This window comes from Phaseolus vulgaris, chromosome 6, assembly GCF_051622355.1.
Source record: "Phaseolus vulgaris cultivar YP4 chromosome 6, ASM5162235v1, whole genome shotgun sequence".
NCBI classification, from domain to species: Eukaryota; Viridiplantae; Streptophyta; class Magnoliopsida; order Fabales; family Fabaceae; genus Phaseolus; species Phaseolus vulgaris.
Genome location: NC_143503.1, coordinates 10,343,615 through 10,364,631, shown reverse-complemented (window position 1 = coordinate 10,364,631; position 21,017 = coordinate 10,343,615). Strand labels below are relative to the sequence as shown.

Here is a 21,017-nt window from a genome sequence, read left to right as displayed (position 1 = left end):
CTGAATTGGGCACGGTCTGGGAACCCGACGCCAACCCATGGGCTCGGGCGAGCGCCCTCAATTCAGCCAGTTTTCCCTTGCCCAACATGAGATCTGCATAATACAAAGGTACATAGGTCAGCTCAGAGAGAAAGATAAACGCATGAGTAGATATGCAGATGAAGCAAACAAGTGATGCAGAAAATAAAACCCAAGTCTTGTGCACAACAGACAAGAACGCCCAGAAACAGTTAACAGAGGTATCGCCAAGAGCAATAACTTAGATATTGAGGTGAGCTCTAACCTATTCGAGCCTCGAGTTGGTCTTCGAAGAACTCGAAGGAGATGAGCGCAGTGGTGAGGAAGGTAATGTTGGCGTCTACCACGCTCTTCCAGAAGAGGCACAGATCTTTGTCCAAAGCGCCCATGCTGTCAGGGCTTATTGGCCTCCTGAAGCCTCCCTTGGAGTCTTTGTTTCCCTTGTTTACCCAGTACAAGGGAAAGCCGTCGAGCAGCGAGGCGTCCTGGTCGTTCTGGCGCACTTGGACAAATTTGCCCTTCCAATCCTTATAGGATTGCTGGAAGATAGAGAGGATCGACCTCCCAGCAATCCCGTTCAGACTCACCCAAAGGCGATCTCCTGGATGCTTAGCTTCAAAAAGGAAAAGGAAAACGTCCACTGACGCTGGCAGTCCCAGATGCGCTCATATGATTTGAAACGCCCGCACGAATGCCCAGCTGTTGGGATGGAGCTGGGCAGCGGCGATGTCGAGCTCGGTCAGTAGCTCCCTTTCAAAACGAGTGAAGGGAAACCTAAGTTTCACCTTCTTGAATAGGGTGGTTTATACAAAGCAGAACAACTCGCCGTTGTTCCCCTTGTCGTCTGCGCAAACTGGCACGTCGGGGGGGCAAGGTAGCACCATCAGCTTGTCATCGTGCTCCTTGTGGAACGACAGGTGGGGCTCATCCCCTTTCTTCAACCGAAGAACTGCCCCAGCAGAATTTACTGAAGAAGTCTCCTTCAGCAAAGTCGAGTTGGCCCACGGGTATAACTTCTTGAAGTCGGGGGAAGGAATGGAGGCACCTCCGGCAATGGGTGGAGTTGCCTGAGCAAGGTTGGGGTGAGAGGTTGCAGGCCTCTCAGCCTGGGAGGAGGAAGCACCAGGTGCCCGTGGTGGGTTATGAGCTTGAGAGGGAAGGTTTCGTGACGAGGGAGGAGGATTTGGGGTGATCTTTGAGCGAGCCATCGCGGAAACTGCAAAGGAAAAAGAAAGGGAAAGGTGAGCAGAGTTCGTAGAGGCTGACTCAATTGTGAAAGAAGGATGAAAAAAACGAACGAACGAAGGTTCGTTGTAATGGAGACGAAGCCCTAAGTTACGAGAAGGGAGAAATAGAAGAAACAGCCCACAGCGTATGCACCAGACAGTTAAAGGATGATGCGAATCGGTCAAAATGCAGGAAAACTCAACAGAAGAAGTAAAGGGAGTACCTTTCGATGATCGGATGAACGCTGAAGGAAGTTGAGGATTCAGAAGGTTCAAGAGCGTCGTGGGTTTTTGCAGAAGAAGCTCGAAGCGTTTGAGAAGGCACAGAGGTGATGGAACAGTAGAAGTGAAATGGGTTTAAGGATTTTTCGAATGGTTTTGGAAGCGCAAACGACAACTAAAGGCAACCGTTGATGAAGCCACGTGTCGAGCGATTGGGAGAATGTTTGGTGGAGCGTCAGGAAAGCAGAAAGTACAAACGTTTGGAATTCTGCGCCAGCGCCACGTAGATCGGCAGTGACGTGACTCCTTTAGTCTTTTCGCTTGACAAGTCTTCGCTTAAGACTGGGGGGCTTGTGTACCATCCTGGTAGTCGGAAGTGATGACGTGGCATCGAGCTATTATATAGGCGTGTTGCATGGGACACCTGGCTGGCAGAAGGAAAGGAAGTCGGGGTGTTCGTGTAGTCGCCAGTTATTAAGTTGGCGTGCTCCGATCTCCAGCATACCTAAATCGGCGGTCACCGGGTTGAAGATGAAGTCGCCAGATGTGAACCCAGGCGACCAAGTGATTAGAAGTCGCCGAAACAAGGACATCGCCGAAGATGATGGCAGATAGTCATTTCCCAGCTGGCCAGAGGATGAGGTCGGGAGACAGCTTGCTTGAACATATACGGTGAAGCAAGTAGCGCAGATCATGAAGGCGGCCGGCGAGACCACAGGGAAGGTGTGTACGAAGGCACCCGAACTCGCCACCCAGAAGAGATCACGCTCCAGGGCAACTGTGCACTGAGTTGTATCATGCATAAGTAACTTAGCCAAAAAACCTGAAGAGTAAGAAGTAGCGCCCAAGTCGAGGATGCTCCAGATGATGGCACGTGTACAGCTGGATGCGAGCTACGTGTCCAGATGTGTAACTGCCAGGAGAGAGAAAGTGCCCAGGTATATAAGAGTTTCCAACGAACTTCTAAGGTACACACATTCAGATTGTTTCTTTACGCTTACGAGTCTTGAGTACACTGAGAGAGAACTGGTCACGGTTCCTTAGAGTTCTTAAGTTTTACTCTTAAGTAATTGGTGGTTCAGTCGCTGACTTGGGCGTCGGAGCGTGATCGACCGCAGCGGCACCATTTCGTCTTTTGCAGGTTCTTGAGGTGGATCGCGGTGAAGGACGGAGGCTAACACGGCGCATAAGTCGATCCAAGTTTGACGAGGCAAAGCTCCAGCGTTTTGGTCAACAGGCAGGATCAGAATCGTTTTTCTAGGTACTTTAATTTTTTTATTTAGAGGGTCAGCAAGAAAAAAAAAATAGCACGAAAAAGGTGAACTCGTGGTCATAACTTTTAATAGATTTTGGCATGGCAGTAATATTGAAAAATTCATTAAAAATAGGTAAAAAAATGATTTTTGATCCAAATTATTTTTTGGTAACTCTATTGGGGGTATATTTGGCGGAGGAGTCCTCACAGGTTGGAAAACAACGAGAGATTTTGAGTTGCTGAGAATTTTTTGTGGAAAACTTCAAACGGCCATAACCTTTGATCGGGAAGTCGGATGGAGACGCGTAAAAAATGAAAGTTGTTCGAAATGACGTAACGAATCTAGTTGCCAATTCCCGAAGGGCCCCGAACGCGATAACTCACTGAACTCATGGTTTGATTGTCTAGGCCAGGAAGAAAAACAATAAATACAAAAAGAAGTGTAACACGAGGACTTCCCAGGAGGTCACCCATCCTAGTACTACTCTCGCCCAAGCACGCTTAGCTGCGGAGTTCTGATGGGATCCGGTACATTACTGCTGGTATGATCGCACCTGTCAAGTGTAGCAAGATCAATGCCTATATGGATTTGCAACTGGGCTTCAGTTCCAAAATGGTTGGACCCCGAACGCGATAACTCGCTACAGAACACTATTTCAGGATCGTTTTTCTAGGTACTTTAATTATTTTATTTAGAGGGTCAGCAAGAAAAAAAAAATAGCACGAAAAAGGTGAACTCGTGGTCATAACTTTTGATAGATTTTGGCATGGCAGTAATATTGAAAAATTCATTAAAAATAGGTAAAAAAATGATTTTTGATCCAAATTTTTTTCTGGTAACTCTATTGGGGGTATATTTGGCGGAGGAGTCCTCACAGGTTAGAAAACAACGAGAGATTTTGAGTTGCTGAGAATTTTTTGTGGAAAACTTCAAACGGCCATAACCTTTGATAGGGAAGTCGGATGGAGACGCGTAAAAAATAAAAGTTGTTCGAAATGACGTAACGAATGTAGTTGCGAATTCCCGAAGGGCCCCGAACGTGATAACTCACTGAACTCATGGTTTGATTGTCTAGGTCAGGAAGAAAAACAATAAATACAAAAAGAAGTGCAACACGAGGACTTCCCAGGAGGTCACCCATCCTAGTACTACTCTCGCCCAAGCACGCTTAGCTGCGGAGTTCTGATGGGATCCGGTGCATTAGTGCTGGTATGATCGCACCTGTCAAGTGTAGCAAGATCAATGCCTATATGGATTTGCAACTGGGCTTCAGTTTCAAAATGGTTGGACCCCGAACGCGATAACTGGCTACAGAACACTATTTCAGGATCGTTTTTCTAGGTACTTTAATTTCTTTATTTAGAGGGTCAGCAAGAAAAAAAAAAATAGCACGAAAAAGGTGAACTCGTGGTCATAACTTTTGATAGATTTTGGCATGGCAGTAATATTGAAAAATTCATTAAAAATAGGTAAAAAAATGTTTTTGGATCCAAATTTTTTTCTGGTAACTCTATTGGGGGTATATTTGGCGGAGGAGTCCTCACAGGTTGGAAAACAACGAGAGATTTTGAGTTGCTGAGAATTTTTTGTGGAAAACTTCAAACGGCCATGAAGAAAAACAATAAATACAAAAAGAAGTGCAACACGAGGACTTCCCAGGAGGTCACCCATTCTAGTACTACTCTCGCCCAAGCACACTTAACTGCGGAGTTCTGATGGGATCCTGTGCATTAGTGCTGGTATGATCGCACCTGTCAAGTGTAGCAAGATCAATGTGTATATGGATTTGCAATTGGGCTTCAGTTTCAAAATGGTTGGACCCCGAACGCGATAACTCGCTACAGAACACTATTTCAGGATCGTTTTTCTAGGTACTTTAATTTTTTTATTTAGAGGGTCAGCAAGAAAAAAAAATAAAAAAATAGCACGAAAAAGGTGAACTCGTGGTCATAACTTTTGATAGATTTTGGCATGGAAGTAATATTTAAAAATTCATTAAAAATAGGTAAAAAAATGATTTTTGATCCAAATTTTTTTCTGGTAACTCTATTGGGGGTATATTTGGCGGAGGAGTCCTCACAGGTTAACTCGGGGTTTGATTGTTTAGGCCAGGAAGAAAAACAATAAATACAAAAAGCAGTGCAACACGAGTACTTCCCAGGAGGTCACCCATCCTAGTACTACTCTCGCCCCAGCACACTTAACTGCGGAGTTCTGATGGGATCCGGTGCATTAGTGCTGGTCTGATCGCAACTGTCAAGTGTAGCAAGATCAATGCATATATGGATTTGCAATTGGGCTTCAGTTTCAAAATGGTTGGACCCCGAACGCGATAACTCGCTACAGAACACTATTTCAGGATCGTTTTTCTAGGTACTTTAATTTTTTTATTTAGAGGGTCAGCAAGAAAAAAAAAAAAATAGCACGAAAAAGGTGAACTCGTGGTCATAACTTTTGATAGATTTTGGCATGGCAGTAATATTGAAAAATTCATTAAAAATTGGTAAAAAAATGATTTTTGATCCAAATTTTTTTCTGGTAACTCTATTGGGGGTATATTTGGCGGAGGAGTCCTCACAGGTTGGAAAACAACGAGAGATTTTGAGTTGCTGTGAATTTTTTGTGGAAAACTTCAAACGGCCATAACTTTTGATCGGGAAGTCGGATGGAGACGCGTAAAAAATGAAAGTTGTTCGAGATGACGTAACGAATCTAGTTGCCAATTCCCGAAGGGCCCCGAACGCGATAACTCACTGAACTCGTGGTTTGATTGTTTAGGCCAGGAAGAAAAACAATAAATACAAAAAGAAGTGCAACACGAGGACTTCCCAGGAGGTCACCCATCTTAGTACTACTCTCGCCCAAGCACGCTTCACTGCGGAGTTCTGATGGGATCCGGTGCATTAGTGCTGGTATGATCGCACCTGTCAAGTGTAGCAAGATCAATGCGTATATGGATTTGCAATTGGCCTTCAGTTTCAAAATGGTTGGACCCCGAACGCGATAACTCGCTACAGAACACTATTTCAGGATCGTTTTTCTAGGTACTTTGATTTTTTTATTTAGAGGGTCAGCAAGAAAAAAAAAATAGCACGAAAAAGGTGAACTCGTGGTCATAACTTTTGATAGATTTTGGCATGGCAGTAATATTGAATAATTCATTAAAAATAGGTATAAAAATGTTTTTTGATCCAAATTTTTTTCTGGTAACTCTATTGGGGGTATATTTGGCGGAGGAGTCCTCACAGGTTGGAAAACAACGAGAGATTTTGAGTTGCTGAGAATTTTTTGTGGAAAACTTCAAACGGCCATAACTTTTGATCGGGAAGTCGGATGGAGACGCGTAAAAAATGAAAGTTGTTCGAGATGACGTAACGAATCTAGTTGCCAATTCCCGAAGGGCCCCGAACGCGATAACTCACTGAACTCCTGGTTTGATTGTCTAGGCCAGGAAGAAAAACAATAAATACAAAAAGAAGTGCAACACGAGGACTTCCCAGGAGGTCATCCATCCTAGTACTACTCTCGCCCAAGCACGCTTGACTGCGGAGTTCTGATTGGATCCGGTGCATTAGTGCTGGTATGATCGCACCTGTCAAGTGTAGCAAGATCAATGCCTATATGGATTTGCAACTGGGCTTCAGTTTCAAAATGGTTGGACCCTGAACGCGATAACTCGCTACAGAACACTATTTCAGGATCGTTTTTCTAGTTACTTTAATTTTTTTATTTAGAGGGTCAGCAAGAAAAAAAAATAGCACGAAAAAGGTGAACTCGTGGTCATAACTTTTGATAGATTTTGGCATGGCAGTAATATTGAAAAATTCATTAAAAATAGGTAAAAAAATGATTTTTGATCCAAATTTTTTTCTGGTAACTCTATTGGGGGTATATTTGGCGGAGGAGTCCTCACAGGTTGGAAAACAACGAGAGATTTTGAGTTGCTGAGAATTTTTAGTGGAAAACTTCAAACGGCCAAAACTTTTGATCGGGAAGTCGGATGGAGACGCGTAAAAAATGAAAGTTGTTCGAGATGACGTAACGAATCTAGTTGCCAATTCCCGAAGGGCCCCGAACGCGATAACTCACTGAACTCGTGGTTTGATTGTTTAGGCCAAGAAGAAAAACAATAAATACAAAAAGAAGTGCAACACGAGGACTTCGCAGGAGGTCACCCATCCTAGTACTACTCTCGCCCAAGCACGCTTCACTGCGAAGTTCTGATGGGATCCGGTGCATTAGTGCTGGTATGATCGCAACTGTCAAGTGTAGCAAGATCAATGCATATATGGATTTGCAATTGGGCTTCAGTTTCAAAATGGTTGGACCCCGAACGCGATAACTCGCTATAGAACACTATTTCAGGATCGTTTTTCTAGGTACTTTAATTTTTTTATTTAGAGGGTCAGCAAGAAAAAAAAAATAGCACGAAAAAGGTGAACTCGTGGTCATAACTTTTGATAGATTTTGGCATGGCAGTAATATTGAAAAATTCATTAAAAATAGGTAAAAAAATGATTTTTGATCCAAATTTTTTTCTGGTAACTCTATTGGGGGTATATTTGGCGGAGGAGTCCTCACAGGTTGGAAAACAACGAGAGATTTTGAGTTGCTGAGAATTTTTTGTGGAAAACTTCAAACGGCCATAACTTTTGATCGGGAAGTCGGATGGAGACGCGTAAAAAATGAAAGTTGTTCGAGATGACGTAACGAATCTAGTTGCCAATTCCCGAAGGGCCCCGAACGCGATAACTCACTGAACTCGTGGTTTGATTGTTTAGGCCAGGAAGAAAAACAATAAATACAAAAAGAAGTGCAACACGAGGACTTCCCAGGAGGTCACCCATCCTAGTACTACTCTCGCCCAAGCACGCTTAAGTGCGGAGTTCTGATGGGATCCGGTGCATTAGTGCTGGTATGATCGCACCTATCAAGTGTAGCAAGATCAATGCGTATATGGATTTGCAATTGGGCTTCAGTTTCAAAATGGTTGGACCCCGAACGCGATAACTCGCTACAGAACACTATTTCAGGATCGTTTTTCTAGGTACTTTAATTTTTTTATTTAGAGGGTCAGCAAGAAAAAAAAAAAAAAATAGCACGAAAAAGGTGAACTCGTGGTCATAACTTTTGATAGATTTTGGCATGGCAGTAATATTGAAAAATTCATTAAAAATAGGTAAAAAAATGATTTTTGATCCAAATTTTTTTCTGGTAACTCTATTGGGGGTATATTTGGCGGAGGAGTCCTCACAGGTTGGAAAACAACGAGAGATTTTGAGTTGCTGAGAATTTTTTGTGGAAAACTTCAAACGGCCATAACTTTTGATCGGGAAATCGGATGGAGACGCGTAAAAAATGAAAGTTGTTTGAGATGACGTAACGAATCTAGTTGCCAATTCCCGAAGGGCCCCGAACGCGATAACTCACTGAACTCGTGGTTTGATTGTTTAGGCCAGGAAGAAAAACAATAAATACAAAAAGAAGTGCAACACGAGGACTTCCCAGGAGGTCACCCATCCTAGTACTACTCTCGCCCAAGCACGCTTCACTGCGGAGTTCTGATGGGATCCGGTGCATTAGTGCTGGTATGATCGCACCTGTCAAGTGTAGCAAGATCAATGCGTATATGGATTTGCAATTGGGCTTCAGTTTCAAAATGGTTGGACCCCGAACGCGATAACTCGCTACAGAACACTATTTCAGGATCGTTTTTCTAGGTACTTTAATTTTTTTATTTAGAGGGTCAGCAAGAAAAAAAAAAAAATAGCACGAAAAAGGTGAACTCGTGGTCATAACTTTTGATAGATTTTGGCATGGCAGTAATATTGAAAAATTCATTAAAAATAGGTAAAAAAATGATTTTTGATCGAAATTTTTTTCTGGTAACTCTATTGGGGGTATATTTGGCGGAGGAGTCCTCACAGGTTGGAAAACAACGAGAGATTTTGAGTTGCTGAGAATTTTTTGTGGAAAACTTCAAACGGCCATGAAGAAAAACAATAAATACAAAAAGAAGTGCAACACGAGGACTTCCCAGGAGGTCACCCATCCTAGTACTACTCTCGTCCAAGCACGCTTAAGTGCGGAGTTCTGATGGGATCCGGTGCATTAGTGCTGGTATGATCGCACCTGTCAAGTGTAGCAAGATCAATGCGTATATGGATTTGCAATTGGGCTTCAGTTTCAAAATGGTTGGACCCCGAACGCGATAACTCGCTATAGAACACTATTTTAGGATCGTTTTTCAAGGTACTTTAATTTTTTTATTTAGAGGGTCAGCAAGAAAAAAAAAATAAAAAAATAGCACGAAAAAGGTGAACTCGTGGTCATAACTTTTGATAGATTTTGGCATGGCAGTAATATTGAAAACTTCATTAAAAATAGGTAAAAAAATGATTTTTGATCCAAATTTTTTTCTGGTAACTCTATTGGGGGTATATTTGGCGGAGGAGTCCTCACAGGTTGGAAAACAACGAGAGATTTTGAGTTGCTGAGAATTTTTTGTGGAAAACTTCAAACGGCCATAACTTTTGATCGGGAAGTCGGATGGAGACGCGTAAAAAATGAAAGTTGTTCGAGATGACGTAACGAATCTAGTTGCCAATTCCCGAAGGGCCCCGAACGCGATAACTCACTGAACTCGTGGTTTGATTGTTTAGGCCAGGAAGAAAAACAATAAATACAAAAAGAAGTGCAACACGAGGACTTCCCAGGAGGTCACCCAGCCTAGTACTACTCTCGCCCGAGCACGCTTCACTGCGGAGTTCTGATGGGATCCGGTGCATTAGTACTGGTATGATCGCACCTTTCAAGTGTAGCAAGATCAATGCGTATATGGATTTGCAATTGGGCTTCAGTTTCAAAATGGTTGGACCCCGAACGCGATAACTCACTACAGAACACTATTTCAGGATCGTTTTTCTAGGTACTTTAATTTTTTTATTTAGAGGGTCAGCAAGAAAAAAAAAAAAATAGCACGAAAAAGGTGAACTCGTGGTCATAACTTTTGATAGATTTTGGCATGGCAGTAATATTGAAAAATTCATTAAAAATAGGTAAAAAAATGATTTTTGATCCAAATTTTTTTCTGGTAACTCTATTGGGGGTATATTTGGCGGAGCAGACCTCACAGGTTGGAAAACAACGAGAGATTTTGAGTTGCTGAGAATTTTTTGTGGAAAACTTCAAACGGCCATAACTTTTGATCGGGAAGTCGGATGGAGACGCGTAAAAAATGAAAGTTGTTCGAGATGACGTAACGAATCTAGTTGCCAATTCCCGAAGGGCCCCGAACGCGATAACTCACTGAACTCGTGGTTTGATTGTTTAGGCCAGGAAGAAAAACAATAAATACAAAAAGAAGTGCAACACGAGGACTTCCCAGGAGGTCACCCATCCTAGTACTACTCTCACCCAAGCACGCTTCACTGCAGAGTTCTGATGGGATCCGGTGCATTAGTGCTGGTATGATCGCACCTGTCAAGTGTAGCAAGATCAATGCATATATGGATTTGCAATTGGGCTTCAGTTTCAAAATGGTTGGACCCCGAACGCGATAACTCGCTACAGAACACTATTTCAGGATCGTTTTTCTAGGTACTTTAATTTTTTTATTTAGAGGGTCAGCAAGAAAAAAAAAATAGCACGAAAAAGGTGAACTCGTGGTCATAACTTTTGATAGATTTTGGCATGGCAGTAATATTGAAAAATTCATTAAAAATAGGTAAAAAAATGATTTTTGATCCAAATTTTTTTCTGGTAACTCTATTGGGGGTATATTTGGCGGAGGAGTCCTCACAGGTTGGAAAACAACGAGAGATTTTGAGTTGCTGAGAATTTTTTGTGGAAAACTTCAAACGGCCATAACTTTTGATCGGGAAGTCGGATGGAGACGCGTAAAAAATGAAAGTTGTTCGAGATGACGTAACGAATCTAGTTGCCAATTCCCGAAGGGCCCCGAACGCGATAACTCACTGAACTCGTGGTTTGATTGTTTAGGCCAGGAAGAAAAACAATAAATACAAAAAGAAGTGCAACACGAGGACTTCCCAGGAGGTCACCCATCCTAGTACTACTCTCGCCCGAGCACGCTTCACTGCGGAGTTCTGATGGGATCCGGTGCATTAGTGCTGGTATGATCGCACCTTTCAAGTGTAGCAAGATCAATGCGTATATGGATTTGCAATTGGGCTTCAGTTTCAAAATGGTTGGACCCCGAACGCGATAACTCGCTACAGAACACTATTTCAGGATCGTTTTTCTAGGTACTTTAATTTTTTTATTTAGAGGGTCAGCAAGAAAAAAAAAATAGCACGAAAAAGGTGAACTCGTGGTCGTAACTTTTGATAGATTTTGGCATGGCAGTAATATTGAAAAATTCATTAAAAATAGGTAAAAAAATGATTTTTGATCCAAATTTTTTTCTGGTAACTCTATTGGGGGTATATTTGGTGGAGGAGTCCTCACAGGTTGGGAAACAACGAGAGATTTTGAGTTGCTGAGAATTTTTTGTGGAAAACTTCAAACGGCCATAACTTTTGATCGGGAAGTCGGATGGAGACGCGTAAAAAATGAAAGTTGTTCGAGATGACGTAACGAATCTAGTTGCCAATTCCCGAAGGGCCCCGAACGCGATAACTCACTGAACTCGTGGTTTGATTGTTTAGGCCAGGAAGAAAAACAATAAATACAAAAAGAAGTGCAACACGAGGACTTCCCAACAGGTCACCCATCCTAGTACTACTCTCGCCCAAGCACGCTTCACTGCGAAGTTCTGATGGGATCCGGTGCATTAGTGCTGGTATGATCGCACCTGTCAAGTGTAGCAAGATCAATGCGTATATGGATTTGCAATTGGGCTTCAGTTTCAAAATGGTTGGACCCCGAACGCGATAACTCGCTACAGAACACTATTTCAGGATCGTTTTTCTAGGTACTTTAATTTTTTTATTTAGAGGGTCAGCAAGAAAAAAAAAAAAAATAGCACGAAAAAGGTGAACTCGTGGTCATAACTTTTGATAGATTTTGGCATGGCAGTAATATTGAAAAATTCATTAAAAATAGGTAAAAAAATGATTTTTGATCCAAATTTTTTTCTGGTAACTCTATTGGGGGTATATTTGGCGGAGGAGTCCTCACAGGTTGGAAAACAACGAGAGATTTTGAGTTGCTGAGAATTTTTTGTGGAAAACTTCAAACGGCCATAACTTTTGATCGGGAAGTCGGATGGAGACGCGTAAAAAATGAAAGTTGTTCGAGATGACGTAACGAATCTAGTTGCCAATTCCCGAAGGGCCCCGAACGCGATAACTCACTGAACTCGTGGTTTGATTGTTTAGGCCAGGAAGAAAAACAATAAATACAAAAAGAAGTGCAACACGAGGACTTCAACCCATCCTAGTACTACTCTCGCCCGAGCACGCTTCACTGCGGAGTTCTGATGGGATCCGGTGCATTAGTGCTGGTATGATCGCACCTTTCAAGTGTAGCAAGATCAATGCGTATATGGATTTGCAATTGGGCTTCAGTTTCAAAATGGTTGGACCCCGAACGCGATAACTCGCTACAGAACACTATTTCAGGATCGTTTTTCTAGGTACTTTAATTTTTTTATTTAGAGGGTCAGCAAGAAAAAAAAAATAGCACGAAAAAGGTGAACTCGTGGTCGTAACTTTTGATAGATTTTGGCATGGCAGTAATATTGAAAAATTCATTAAAAATAGGTAAAAAAATGATTTTTGATCCAAATTTTTTTCTGGTAACTCTATTGGGGGTATATTTGGCGGAGGAGTCCTCACAGGTTGGAAAACAACGAGAGATTTTGAGTTGCTGAGAATTTTTTGTGGAAAACTTCAAACGGCCATAACTTTTGATCGGGAAGTCGGATGGAGACGCGTAAAAAATGAAAGTTGTTCGAGATGACGTAACGAATCTAGTTGCCAATTCCCGAAGGGCCCCGAACGCGATAACTCACTGAACTCGTGGTTTGATTGTTTAGGCCAGGAAGAAAAACAATAAATACAAAAAGAAGTGCAACACGAGGACTTCCCAGGAGGTCACCCATCCTAGTACTACTCTCGCCCAAGCACGCTTAAGTGCGGAGTTCTGATGGGATCCGGTGCATTAGTGCTGGTATGATCGCACCTTTCAAGTGTAGCAAGATCAATGCGTATATGGATTTGCAATTGGGCTTCAGTTTCAAAATGGTTGGACCCCGAACGCGATAACTCGCTACAGAACACTATTTCAGGATCGTTTTTCTAGGTACTTTAATTTTTTTATTTAGAGGGTCAGCAAGAAAAAAAAAAAAAAAGCACGAAAAAGGTGAACTCGTGGTCGTAACTTTTGATAGATTTTGGCATGGCAGTAATATTGAAAAATTCATTAAAAATAGGTAAAAAAATGATTTTTCATCCAAATTTTTTTCTGGTAACTCTATTGGGGGTATATTTGGCGGAGGAGTCCTCACAGGTTGGAAAACAACGAGAGATTTTGAGTTGCTGAGAATTTTTTGTGGAAAACTTCAAACGGCCATAACTTTTGATCGGGAAGTCGGATGGAGACGCGTAAAAAATGAAAGTTGTTCGACATGACGTAACGAATCTAGTTGCCAATTCCCGAAGGGCCCCGAACGCGATAACTCACTGAACTCGTGGTTCGATTGTTTAGGCCAGGAAGAAAAACAATAAATACAAAAAGAAGTGCAACACGAGGACTTCCCAGGAGGTCACCCATCCTAGTACTACTCTCGCCCCGGCACGCTTCACTGCGGAGTTCTGATGGGATCCGGTACATTAGTGCTGGTATGATCGCACCTGTCAAGTGTAGCAAGATCAATGCGTATATGAATTTGCAATTGGGCTTCAGTTTCAAAATGGTTGGACCCCGAACGCGATAACTCGCTACAGAACACTATTTCAGGATCGTTTTTCTAGGTACTTTAATTTTTTTATTTAGAGGGTCAGCAAGAAAAAAAAAAAAATAGCACGAAAAAGGTGAACTCGTGGTCATAACTTTTGATAGATTTTGGCATGGCAGTAATATTGAAAAATTCATTAAAAATAGGTAAAAAAATGATTTTTGATCCAAATTTTTTTCTGGTAACTCTATTGGGGGTATATTTGGCGGAGGAGTCCTCACAGGTTGGAAAACAACGAGAGATTTTGAGTTGCTGAGAATTTTTTGTGGAAAACTTCAAACGGCCATAACTTTTGATCGGGAAGTCGGATGGAGACGCGTAAAAAATGAAAGTTGTTCGACATGACGTAACGAATCTAGTTGCCAATTCCCGAAGGGCCCCGAACGCGATAACTCACTGAACTCGTGGTTCGATTGTTTAGGCCAGGAAGAAAAACAATAAATACAAAAAGAAGTGCAACACGAGGACTTCCCAGGAGGTCACCCATCCTAGTACTACTCTCGCCCAAGCGCGCTTATCTGCGGAGTTCTGATGGGATCCGGTGCATTAGTGCTGGTATGATCGCACCTGTCAAGTGTAGCAAGATCAATGCGTATATGGATTTGCAATTGGGCTTCAGTTTCAAAATGGTTGGACCCCGAACGCGATAACTCGCTACAGAACACTATTTCAGGATCGTTTTTCTAGGTACGTTAATTTTTTTATTTAGAGGGTCAGCAAGAAAAAAAAAAAAAAAATAGCACGAAAAAGGTGAACTCGTGGTCATAACTTTTGATAGATTTTGGCATGGCAGTAATATTGAAAAATTCATTAAAAATAGGTAAAAAAATGATTTTTCATCCAAATTTTTTTCTGGTAACTCTATTGGGGGTATATTTGGCGGAGGAGTCCTCACAGGTTGGAAAACAACGAGAGATTTTGAGTTGCTGAGAATTTTTTGTGGAAAACTTCAAACGGCCATAACTTTTGATCGGGAAGTCGGATGGAGACGCGTAAAAAATGAAAGTTGTTCGAGATGACGTAACGAATCTAGTTGCCAATTCCCGAAGGGCCCCGAACGCGATAACTCACTGAACTCGTGGTTCGATTGTTTAGGCCAGGAAGAAAAACAATAAATACAAAAAGAAGTGCAACACGAGGACTTCCCAGGAGGTCACCCATCCTAGTACTACTCGCGCCCAAGCGCGCTTCACTGCGGAGTTCTGATGGGATCCGGTGCATTAGTGCTGGTATGATCGCACCTGTCAAGTGTAGCAAGATCAATGCGTATATGGATTTGCAATTGGGCTTCAGTTTCAAAATGGTTGGACCCCGAACGCGATAACTCGCTACAGAACACTATTTCAGGATCGTTTTTCTAGGTACTTTAATTTTTTTATTTAGAGGGTCAGCAAGAAAAAAAAAAAAAAATAGCACGAAAAAGGTGAACTCGTGGTCATAACTTTTGATAGATTTTGGCATGGCAGTAATATTGAAAAATTCATTAAAAATAGGTAAAAAAATGATTTTTGATCCAAATTTTTTTCTGGTAACTCTATTGGGGGTATATTTGGCGGAGGAGTCCTCACAGGTTGGAAAACAACGAGAGATTTTGAGTTGCTGAGAATTTTTTGTGGAAAACTTCAAACGGCCATAACTTTTGATCGGGAAGTCGGATGGAGACGCGTAAAAAATGAAAGTTGTTCGACATGACGTAACGAATCTAGTTGCCAATTCCCGAAGGGCCCCGAACGCGATAACTCACTGAACTCGTGGTTCGATTGTTTAGGCCAGGAAGAAAAACAATAAATACAAAAAGAAGTGCAACACGAGGACTTCCCAGGAGGTCACCCATCCTAGTACTACTCTCGCCCCGGCACGCTTGACTGCGGAGTTCTGATGGGATCCGGTGCATTAGTGCTGGTATGATCGCACCTGTCAAGTGTAGCAAGATCAATGCGTATATGGATTTGCAATTGGGCTTCAGTTTCAAAATGGTTGGACCCCGAACGCGATAACTCGCTACAGAACACTATTTCAGGATCGTTTTTCTAGGTACGTTAATTTTTTTATTTAGAGGGTCAGCAAGAAAAAAAAAAAAAAAAATAGCACGAAAAAGGTGAACTCGTGGTCATAACTTTTAATAGATTTTGGCATGGCAGTAATATTGAAAAATTCATTAAAAATAGGTAAAAAAATGATTTTTCATCCAAATTTTTTTCTGGTAACTCTATTGGGGGTATATTTGGCGGAGGAGTCCTCACAGGTTGGAAAACAACGAGAGATTTTGAGTTGCTGAGAATTTTGTGTGGAAAACTTCAAACGGCCATAACTTTTGATCGGGAAGTCGGATGGAGACGCGTAAAAAATGAAAGTTGTTCGACATGACGTAACGAATCTAGTTGCCAATTCCCGAAGGGCCCCGAACGCGATAACTCACTGAACTCGTGGTTCGATTGTTTAGGCCAGGAAGAAAAACAATAAATACAAAAAGAAGTGCAACACGAGGACTTCCCAGGAGGTCACCCATCCTAGTACTACTCTCGCCCCGGCACGCTTACCTGCGGAGTTCTGATGGGATCCGGTACATTAGTGCTGGTATGATCGCACCTGTCAAGTGTAGCAAGATCAATGCGTATATGGATTTGCAATTGGGCTTCAGTTTCAAAATGGTTGGACCCCGAACGCGATAACTCACTACAGAACACTATTTCAGGATCGTTTTTCTAGGTACTTTAATTTTTTTATTTAGAGGGTCAGCAAGAAAAAAAAAAAAATAGCACGAAAAAGGTGAACTCGTGGTCATAACTTTTGATAGATTTTGGCATGGCAGTAATATTGAAAAATTCATTAAAAATAGGTAAAAAAATGATTTTTCATCCAAATTTTTTTCTGGTAACTCTATTGGGGGTATATTTGGCGGAGGAGTCCTCACAGGTTGGAAAACAACGAGAGATTTTGAGTTGCTGAGAATTTTTTGTGGAAAACTTCAAACGGCCATAACTTTTGATCGGGAAGTCGGATGGAGACGCGTAAAAAATGAAAGTTGTTCGAGATGACGTAACGAATCTAGTTGCCAATTCCCGAAGGGCCCCGAACGCGATAACTCACTGAACTCGTGGTTTGATTGTTTAGGCCAGGAAGAAAAACAATAAATACAAAAAGAAGTGCAACACGAGGACTTCCCAGGAGGTCACCCATCCTAGTACTACTCTCGCCCAAGCACGCTTAAGTGCGGAGTTCTGATGGGATCCGGTGCATTAGTGCTGGTATGATCGCACCTTTCAAGTGTAGCAAGATCAATGCGTATATGGATTTGCAATTGGGCTTCAGTTTCAAAATGGTTGGACCCCGAACGCGATAACTCGCTACAGAACACTATTTCAGGATCGTTTTTCTAGGTACTTTAATTTTTTTATTTAGAGGGTCAGCAAGAAAAAAAAAAAAAAAGCACGAAAAAGGTGAACTCGTGGTCGTAACTTTTGATAGATTTTGGCATGGCAGTAATATTGAAAAATTCATTAAAAATAGGTAAAAAAATGATTTTTCATCCAAATTTTTTTCTGGTAACTCTATTGGGGGTATATTTGGCGGAGGAGTCCTCACAGGTTGGAAAACAACGAGAGATTTTGAGTTGCTGAGAATTTTTTGTGGAAAACTTCAAACGGCCATAACTTTTGATCGGGAAGTCGGATGGAGACGCGTAAAAAATGAAAGTTGTTCGACATGACGTAACGAATCTAGTTGCCAATTCCCGAAGGGCCCCGAACGCGATAACTCACTGAACTCGTGGTTCGATTGTTTAGGCCAGGAAGAAAAACAATAAATACAAAAAGAAGTGCAACACGAGGACTTCCCAGGAGGTCACCCATCCTAGTACTACTCTCGCCCCGGCACGCTTAACTGCGGAGTTCTGATGGGATCCGGTACATTAGTGCTGGTATGATCGCACCTGTCAAGTGTAGCAAGATCAATGCGTATATGAATTTGCAATTGGGCTTCAGTTTCAAAATGGTTGGACCCCGAACGCGATAACTCGCTACAGAACACTATTTCAGGATCGTTTTTCTAGGTACTTTAATTTTTTTATTTAGAGGGTCAGCAAGAAAAAAAAAAAAAAAATAGCACGAAAAAGGTGAACTCGTGGTCATAACTTTTGATAGATTTTGGCATGGCAGTAATATTGAAAAATTCATTAAAAATAGGTAAAAAAATGATTTTTGATCCAAATTTTTTTCTGGTAACTCTATTGGGGGTATATTTGGCGGAGGAGTCCTCACAGGTTGGAAAACAACGAGAGATTTTGAGTTGCTGAGAATTTTTTGTGGAAAACTTCAAACGGCCATAACTTTTGATCGGGAAGTCGGATGGAGACGCGTAAAAAATGAAAGTTGTTCGACATGACGTAACGAATCTAGTTGCCAATTCCCGAAGGGCCCCGAACGCGATAACTCACTGAACTCGTGGTTCGATTGTTTAGGCCAGGAAGAAAAACAATAAATACAAAAAGAAGTGCAACACGAGGACTTCCCAGGAGGTCACCCATCCTAGTACTACTCTCGCCCCGGCACGCTTGACTGCGGAGTTCTGATGGGATCCGGTGCATTAGTGCTGGTATGATCGCACCTGTCAAGTGTAGCAAGATCAATGCATATATGGATTTGCAATTGGGCTTCAGTTTCAAAATGGTTGGACCCCGAACGCGATAACTCGCTACAGAACACTATTTCAGGATCGTTTTTCTAGGTACGTTAATTTTTTTATTTAGAGGGTCAGCAAGAAAAAAAAAAAAAAAAATAGCACGAAAAAGGTGAACTCGTGGTCATAACTTTTAATAGATTTTGGCATGGCAGTAATATTGAAAAATTCATTAAAAATAGGTAAAAAAATGATTTTTCATCCAAATTTTTTTCTGGTAACTCTATTGGGGGTATATTTGGCGGAGGAGTCCTCACAGGTTGGAAAACAACGAGAGATTTTGAGTTGCTGAGAATTTTTTGTGGAAAACTTCAAACGGCCATAACTTTTGATCGGGAAGTCGGATGGAGACGCGTAAAAAATGAAAGTTGTTCGACATGACGTAACGAATCTAGTTGCCAATTCCCGAAGGGCCCCGAACGCGATAACTCACTGAACTCGTGGTTCGATTGTTTAGGCCAGGAAGAAAAACAATAAATACAAAAAGAAGTGCAACACGAGGACTTCCCAGGAGGTCACCCATCCTAGTACTACTCTCGCCCCGGCACGCTTACCTGCGGAGTTCTGATGGGATCCGGTACATTAGTGCTGGTATGATCGCACCTGTCAAGTGTAGCAAGATCAATGCGTATATGGATTTGCAATTGGGCTTCAGTTTCAAAATGGTTGGACCCCGAACGCGATAACTCACTACAGAACACTATTTCAGGATCGTTTTTCTAGGTACTTTAATTTTTTTATTTAGAGGGTCAGCAAGAAAAAAAAAAAAATAGCACGAAAAAGGTGAACTCGTGGTCATAACTTTTGATAGATTTTGGCATGGCAGTAATATTGAAAAATTCATTAAAAATAGGTAAAAAAATGATTTTTCATCCAAATTTTTTTCTGGTAACTCTATTGGGGGTATATTTGGCGGAGGAGTCCTCACAGGTTGGAAAACAACGAGAGATTTTGAGTTGCTGAGAATTTTTTGTGGAAAACTTCAAACGGCCATAACTTTTGATCGGGAAGTCGGATGGAGACGCGTAAAAAATGAAAGTTGTTCGAGATGACGTAACGAATCTAGTTGCCAATTCCCGAAGGGCCCCGAACGCGATAACTCACTGAACTCGTGGTTTGATTGTTTAGGCCAGGAAGAAAAACAATAAATACAAAAAGAAGTGCAACACGAGGACTTCCCAGGAGGTCACCCATCCTAGTACTACTCTCGCCCAAGCACGCTTAAGTGCGGAGTTCTGATGGGATCCGGTGCATTAGTGCTGGTATGATCGCACCTTTCAAGTGTAGCAAGATCAATGCGTATATGGATTTGCAATTGGGCTTCAGTTTCAAAATGGTTGGACCCCGAACGCGATAACTCGCTACAGAACACTATTTCAGGATCGTTTTTCTAGGTACTTTAATTTTTTTATTTAGAGGGTCAGCAAGAAAAAAAAAAAAAAAGCACGAAAAAGGTGAACTCGTGGTCGTAACTTTTGATAGATTTTGGCATGGCAGTAATATTGAAAAATTCATTAAAAATAGGTAAAAAAATGATTTTTCATCCAAATTTTTTTCTGGTAACTCTATTGGGGGTATATTTGGCGGAGGAGTCCTCACAGGTTGGAAAACAACGAGAGATTTTGAGTTGCTGAGAATTTTTTGTGGAAAACTTCAAACGGCCATAACTTTTGATCGGGAAGTCGGATGGAGACGCGTAAAAAATGAAAGTTGTTCGACATGACGTAACGAATCTAGTTGCCAATTCCCGAAGGGCCCCGAACGCGATAACTCACTGAACTCGTGGTTCGATTGTTTAGGCCAGGAAGAAAAACAATAAATACAAAAAGAAGTGCAACACGAGGACTTCCCAGGAGGTCACCCATCCTAGTACTACTCTCGCCCCGGCACGCTTAACTGCGGAGTTCTGATGGGATCCGGTACATTAGTGCTGGTATGATCGCACCTGTCAAGTGTAGCAAGATCAATGCGTATATGAATTTGCAATTGGGCTTCAGTTTCAAAATGGTTGGACCCCGAACGCGATAACTCGCTACAGAACACTATTTCAGGATCGTTTTTCTAGGTACTTTAATTTTTTTATTTAGAGGGTCAGCAAGAAAAAAAAAAAAATAGCACGAAAAAGGTGAACTCGTGGTCATAACTTTTGATAGATTTTGGCATGGCAGTAATATTGAAAAATTCATTAAAAATAGGTAAAAAAATGATTTTTGATCCAAATTTTTTTCTGGTAACTCTATTGGGGGTATATTTGGCGGAGGAGTCCTCACAGGTTGGAAAACAACGAGAGATTTTGAGTTGCTGAGAATTTTTTGTGGAAAACTTCAAACGGCCATAACTTTTGATCGGGAAGTCGGATGGAGACGCGTAAAAAATGAAAGTTGTTCGACATGACGTAACGAATCTAGTTGCCAATTCCCGAAGGGCCCCGAACGCGATAACTCACTGAACTCGTGGTTCGATTGTTTAGGCCAGGAAGAAAAACAATAAATACAAAAAGAAGTGCAACACGAGGACTTCCCAGGAGGTCACCCATCCTAGTACTACTCTCGCCCAAGCGCGCTTATCTGCGGAGTTCTGATGGGATCCGGTGCATTAGTGCTGGTATGATCGCACCTGTCAAGTGTAGCAAGATCAATGCGTATATGGATTTGCAATTGGGCTTCAGTTTCAAAATGGTTGGACCCCGAACGCGAT

General features: G+C 41.8%; 26 non-coding genes and 2 pseudogenes across 26 annotated transcripts; all 28 read right to left on the bottom strand.

The window, feature by feature from the left end:
* Positions 1–3,158: 3,158 nt before the first annotated feature.
* LOC150026607 (5S ribosomal RNA) lies at positions 3,159–3,277 on the bottom strand. Its single transcript, XR_016522229.1, has one exon. It is a non-coding gene; the product is annotated as a 5S ribosomal RNA (ribosomal RNA).
* A 549-nt stretch (positions 3,278–3,826) lies between these two features.
* LOC150026606 (5S ribosomal RNA) lies at positions 3,827–3,945 on the bottom strand. The gene has a single exon (XR_016522565.1). It is a non-coding gene; the product is annotated as a 5S ribosomal RNA (ribosomal RNA).
* Positions 3,946–4,356: 411 nt separating this feature from the next.
* Positions 4,357–4,475, bottom strand: LOC150026605 (5S ribosomal RNA). Its single transcript, XR_016522175.1, has one exon. It is a non-coding gene; the product is annotated as a 5S ribosomal RNA (ribosomal RNA).
* A 383-nt stretch (positions 4,476–4,858) lies between these two features.
* On the bottom strand, positions 4,859–4,977 carry LOC150026604 (5S ribosomal RNA; annotated as a pseudogene).
* Positions 4,978–5,529: 552 nt separating this feature from the next.
* LOC150026603 (5S ribosomal RNA) lies at positions 5,530–5,648 on the bottom strand. The gene has a single exon (XR_016522760.1). It is a non-coding gene; the product is annotated as a 5S ribosomal RNA (ribosomal RNA).
* Positions 5,649–6,197: 549 nt separating this feature from the next.
* LOC150026602 (5S ribosomal RNA) lies at positions 6,198–6,316 on the bottom strand. The gene has a single exon (XR_016522220.1). It is a non-coding gene; the product is annotated as a 5S ribosomal RNA (ribosomal RNA).
* A 548-nt stretch (positions 6,317–6,864) lies between these two features.
* Positions 6,865–6,983, bottom strand: LOC150026601 (5S ribosomal RNA). The gene has a single exon (XR_016522226.1). It is a non-coding gene; the product is annotated as a 5S ribosomal RNA (ribosomal RNA).
* Positions 6,984–7,532: 549 nt separating this feature from the next.
* LOC150026600 (5S ribosomal RNA) lies at positions 7,533–7,651 on the bottom strand. Its single transcript, XR_016522028.1, has one exon. It is a non-coding gene; the product is annotated as a 5S ribosomal RNA (ribosomal RNA).
* Positions 7,652–8,205: 554 nt separating this feature from the next.
* LOC150026599 (5S ribosomal RNA) lies at positions 8,206–8,324 on the bottom strand. Its single transcript, XR_016522594.1, has one exon. It is a non-coding gene; the product is annotated as a 5S ribosomal RNA (ribosomal RNA).
* Positions 8,325–8,737: 413 nt separating this feature from the next.
* LOC150026598 (5S ribosomal RNA) lies at positions 8,738–8,856 on the bottom strand. The gene has a single exon (XR_016522136.1). It is a non-coding gene; the product is annotated as a 5S ribosomal RNA (ribosomal RNA).
* A 557-nt stretch (positions 8,857–9,413) lies between these two features.
* Positions 9,414–9,532, bottom strand: LOC150026597 (5S ribosomal RNA). The gene has a single exon (XR_016522081.1). It is a non-coding gene; the product is annotated as a 5S ribosomal RNA (ribosomal RNA).
* A 552-nt stretch (positions 9,533–10,084) lies between these two features.
* Positions 10,085–10,203, bottom strand: LOC150026596 (5S ribosomal RNA). The gene has a single exon (XR_016522154.1). It is a non-coding gene; the product is annotated as a 5S ribosomal RNA (ribosomal RNA).
* Positions 10,204–10,752: 549 nt separating this feature from the next.
* LOC150026595 (5S ribosomal RNA) lies at positions 10,753–10,871 on the bottom strand. Its single transcript, XR_016522769.1, has one exon. It is a non-coding gene; the product is annotated as a 5S ribosomal RNA (ribosomal RNA).
* Positions 10,872–11,420: 549 nt separating this feature from the next.
* Positions 11,421–11,539, bottom strand: LOC150026594 (5S ribosomal RNA). The gene has a single exon (XR_016522178.1). It is a non-coding gene; the product is annotated as a 5S ribosomal RNA (ribosomal RNA).
* Positions 11,540–12,092: 553 nt separating this feature from the next.
* LOC150026593 (5S ribosomal RNA) lies at positions 12,093–12,202 on the bottom strand (annotated as a pseudogene).
* A 549-nt stretch (positions 12,203–12,751) lies between these two features.
* LOC150026592 (5S ribosomal RNA) lies at positions 12,752–12,870 on the bottom strand. Its single transcript, XR_016522025.1, has one exon. It is a non-coding gene; the product is annotated as a 5S ribosomal RNA (ribosomal RNA).
* A 552-nt stretch (positions 12,871–13,422) lies between these two features.
* Positions 13,423–13,541, bottom strand: LOC150026591 (5S ribosomal RNA). Its single transcript, XR_016522084.1, has one exon. It is a non-coding gene; the product is annotated as a 5S ribosomal RNA (ribosomal RNA).
* Positions 13,542–14,093: 552 nt separating this feature from the next.
* Positions 14,094–14,212, bottom strand: LOC150026590 (5S ribosomal RNA). The gene has a single exon (XR_016522097.1). It is a non-coding gene; the product is annotated as a 5S ribosomal RNA (ribosomal RNA).
* Positions 14,213–14,767: 555 nt separating this feature from the next.
* LOC150026589 (5S ribosomal RNA) lies at positions 14,768–14,886 on the bottom strand. The gene has a single exon (XR_016522091.1). It is a non-coding gene; the product is annotated as a 5S ribosomal RNA (ribosomal RNA).
* A 554-nt stretch (positions 14,887–15,440) lies between these two features.
* Positions 15,441–15,559, bottom strand: LOC150026588 (5S ribosomal RNA). The gene has a single exon (XR_016521970.1). It is a non-coding gene; the product is annotated as a 5S ribosomal RNA (ribosomal RNA).
* A 556-nt stretch (positions 15,560–16,115) lies between these two features.
* Positions 16,116–16,234, bottom strand: LOC150026587 (5S ribosomal RNA). Its single transcript, XR_016522128.1, has one exon. It is a non-coding gene; the product is annotated as a 5S ribosomal RNA (ribosomal RNA).
* Positions 16,235–16,786: 552 nt separating this feature from the next.
* On the bottom strand, positions 16,787–16,905 carry LOC150026586 (5S ribosomal RNA). Its single transcript, XR_016522024.1, has one exon. It is a non-coding gene; the product is annotated as a 5S ribosomal RNA (ribosomal RNA).
* Positions 16,906–17,457: 552 nt separating this feature from the next.
* LOC150026585 (5S ribosomal RNA) lies at positions 17,458–17,576 on the bottom strand. The gene has a single exon (XR_016521980.1). It is a non-coding gene; the product is annotated as a 5S ribosomal RNA (ribosomal RNA).
* Positions 17,577–18,131: 555 nt separating this feature from the next.
* On the bottom strand, positions 18,132–18,250 carry LOC150026584 (5S ribosomal RNA). Its single transcript, XR_016521969.1, has one exon. It is a non-coding gene; the product is annotated as a 5S ribosomal RNA (ribosomal RNA).
* A 556-nt stretch (positions 18,251–18,806) lies between these two features.
* LOC150026583 (5S ribosomal RNA) lies at positions 18,807–18,925 on the bottom strand. Its single transcript, XR_016522126.1, has one exon. It is a non-coding gene; the product is annotated as a 5S ribosomal RNA (ribosomal RNA).
* A 552-nt stretch (positions 18,926–19,477) lies between these two features.
* On the bottom strand, positions 19,478–19,596 carry LOC150026582 (5S ribosomal RNA). The gene has a single exon (XR_016522023.1). It is a non-coding gene; the product is annotated as a 5S ribosomal RNA (ribosomal RNA).
* A 552-nt stretch (positions 19,597–20,148) lies between these two features.
* On the bottom strand, positions 20,149–20,267 carry LOC150026581 (5S ribosomal RNA). Its single transcript, XR_016521979.1, has one exon. It is a non-coding gene; the product is annotated as a 5S ribosomal RNA (ribosomal RNA).
* Positions 20,268–20,819: 552 nt separating this feature from the next.
* LOC150026580 (5S ribosomal RNA) lies at positions 20,820–20,938 on the bottom strand. Its single transcript, XR_016522095.1, has one exon. It is a non-coding gene; the product is annotated as a 5S ribosomal RNA (ribosomal RNA).
* Between the last annotated feature and the right edge of the window lie 79 nt (positions 20,939–21,017).